We start from the raw sequence: 3,479 nt of genomic DNA on the forward strand, positions 1-3,479 counted from the left end.
GTTTGTCTAGCAACTGTGTTGCCTATGAGATTACATGTCACATTGTCATGTAGTCTACCAATTTGTCAATAAAGTGGAATAAACAAAAAATTAAGTCTATTATTTAGTAGTGTTGTTGGAACCTGTTTGGTTAATTGAAACCATAGGTTCAACCCAAACCAAATCGATCATAAACTGGTTTTGACTTTATTGGCCAAACAGAATGGGTTTAACCCAAACCTGTTTTGAGTTTTCAACCGCTTTGGGCACCACTAGTCCACACTACTGGATTTAGATATTAATTATGTTACCTAAACATCCAAAGTTTCATAGATTGAAATAATACAACAAACAAAACGTTGTGGGTGTTACAAACTTCAAAACTTCTCGTGAGCAACTTGTGCTCGGTATGATAAAAACCTCCAAGCGAGTCACGCTTTTTTGAGCTCAATCCTCATATAATGCTCATTTAGTTTTTTAACACAATGCTAGGTAAAGAAAGCTCCACTGCACGACCAAGCTTGATATGAGCTTTGGCTCGTTGAACTACATGAGATGGAGCCAAACTTAGGCTCATAAAGTTCATTGTTACTGATAACAAGAAACGTATACAAATTAGTTAACATATTAATAAATAATGTGAGCCCGAGTTTTAAAAATAACTCACGAGCCGAGCTTGAGTTTTAGAAAAGTAGCTCAAAATAAGCCGAGCTTGAGCTCGAGCTGTCGTAAGTCAAAACAAGCCAAGCTCAAGCCTAGTTTAACTCGGGCTCGGCTCATTTACACCTCCATTCCAAAAAACTAAAAATTGTTGGACTAGAGCTCAGTTTCCTACCAAATATACACATCTATTAAAGTAAAATAAAATTGTTAACATAATCTATACTTCCAATGAAAAGTAAAAAAAAAAAAATCCAAAATCCATCACCAAACCATAAAAAAAAACTCCTAAATCCGCCACCAGAACAAAACTCATCCAACACGAAATCATAACTTAATACTCGAAAGCATTAGCTGAAAACGCATCCTCACCAAAAGAACAAACCTTCTTCAAGTTCATGCACCCATTGAACACATACTGCAATCCCACATCAGTTCGACACACACTCGGGACCGAAAGCACCTCCAACCTGTCCGCATACATTCCAATATAAAGAAAAACATCATCGGTCAACCGTCCCGAAGCGGTCAGCTTCTTGAGGCCCTTGCATGATTCCACAATCGCACCAAACCCATAGTCAAACGCTTGAAGAGTCGTGTAGTCGGGCTCGGTTAAGTTCGATAAGATTAGTTTGAAGCGAGTGACGTTTAGGCAGTTCTTGTAAAAGGTTACCAGGGCGGTATTTGTCATTTGAAGAGTCATGGACATTAGGGTGAGGCCCGTAGTTTTCGAGGCCGATTTTTCTTTTATATATTTATAAATATAAACATTAGAAAATAAAGATTGAACTTTGATCATCTCTTAATTATTATGCCCAATTTTCTTTTTGACTTATATATTTCATTACTCGTTAGGGTCTACGAGCTTTTTTATATCGGTTTGGCCAAGTATTTAAACCCTCGTAAAACAACCCTGTATATTTTTGTAGGACCAGATTCATTGATCTAGCAACAAGAATTGCATTTCCAAATGTATTTTATGGTTTTGGTTGTCAAACAAATAGCTTAATTTTGATAAACGTTACATTGGCATGGTCACTTCGACGTCCTTTAACGAGAGGCACTCCTTCCAAAGTTACGAGACTATTTTGCTAAGTTTCTCAATGAGAGTTGTCTCCCGTCCCTAGGTATTCTCTACCCACCCACCTATGTTAGTTTCAGGTAGAAGACATGTATGAACTAAATAGTATTATTCTAGTTGCGAATGTACTTGTTGAAGTTGAAAATAAGATACGGGAAAATAATGTCTTTTCAAAGAAATCATAATGATCATTCAGCATATTACGCGTTGCATTAGGGCAAATGTTTAACAAACAAAAGGGCCGACCCTAAGGGTATGTCGGGTGGGCGGCCGCATAAGGCCTAAATTTGTTTTTCTTTTATATATGTGAATAAACTATATTCAAACTCATAACTTTGTTGAATGTTATAACATTTATTATCATACTTATGAACTTTGGTTTTTATATTCTATTCTAAGGGATCATTTTACCCATCCCGTAATTCAATAATATTGTGTTACACTCTCAACTCATTTCATCACAATTTTATATAGTATTAATATGCATTCTTGGTGATGTTTGCTTCTGATTAGTCCACGTGGCACCACATGGTTCATGTCATTTTTTAGTTTAAACGAAAAGAGACTAGACACTCATACTCGAACCCACGATACATTTCAACCCAAAAAACCCTCTCAAGCAATCCAAGTTCAACCACCGGCTCTACAATCCTGATTTCAACATGTTACCTAAACTCACAAGGATCGCAATAGTGTACCCCAACCAACCTACCTTAACCCGCAAGCGAGTAGGTTGACCGTCTCTTCCAAACTTCCACTCTAATAGTGTTTATTCATCCGGTCTAATATTCTCTCTCATAATCAACATAGTTGCATCCGGCATCTATCTATGATTTGACAACACATTGGAGATTATTCAAACACAAAATTTATCAACATACAATGGATGATATTGCAAAAGAATTAAAACAAGTTCAATTAAAAACAGGCAAAGTGATCCATGACCAGACAACAATAATTTAGAAGAGTTTTAAAATGTTCTAATATCTTTTAACTAACCTTTATTTTAATTATTTAATTACTTAAATAATTAATATTACTCAACATGTCTTTTTATATAAATACTATAAAATGGAATCATGTCATGTGTGCATTTTCTTTTATGCTGATTTAAGAATTCTAGAAACATATGTTACTGTTTATGTAAAAGTAACGTCATACTTTTGAATGTGTTGCGGCTCAAATTTTCCCACTTTCTTTTTAATTATAATTAAAATAAAATAAAATAAAAAGGAAAGAAAAAATATTGTTTAGGAGAGGTTTGCGTGTGGGAGTTGAAGTGGAGAAAAGATAGAAACGTCAAAGCCTGCAATTATTCCTTTTACTACCATTATATTTTCATTTAATAATTTACCTTTTTCTGCATAAAATATATGAACATATTATTTTTATTTAAAATATGAATTAATTTCATATATACCCTTACAAACATTACAAATAGCATATATACCTAAGCAAAATTTAAAATATCATATATACCTTTACAAAGTAACTAAAATATCATATATGCCCTTATTAACACAATTAAAGTATCATATATACCCCTATTAATTAATAATAATTTATTAAATGACCATTTCACTGTTATTTTTCAAAAAATTTAACTTCTATATATACTCATTTTAACGAATAGACCATACTACCCCTTTCTATTACATAATGTGTTTATACCGTATGTTATTATTTTAATTTTAATCAACATTTCTTACCTTTAACGACAACCAAATAGTCTCTCGTCACTTCTTCAAAATTACAAACT

At 33.4% G+C, this 3,479-nt stretch overlaps 1 pseudogene; it reads right to left on the reverse strand.

Moving 5' to 3' along the window:
* Positions 1 to 973: 973 nt before the first annotated feature.
* LOC143627512 (protein AUXIN SIGNALING F-BOX 2 pseudogene) lies at positions 974 to 1,342 on the reverse strand (annotated as a pseudogene).
* Positions 1,343 to 3,479: the final 2,137 nt, after the last annotated feature.

The sequence above is a fragment of the Bidens hawaiensis genome, unplaced genomic scaffold (genome assembly GCF_021521415.1).
Source record: "Bidens hawaiensis isolate Kalapana, Puna unplaced genomic scaffold, B.hawaiensis_p1.1 tig00004685_1, whole genome shotgun sequence".
NCBI classification, from domain to species: Eukaryota; Viridiplantae; Streptophyta; class Magnoliopsida; order Asterales; family Asteraceae; genus Bidens; species Bidens hawaiensis.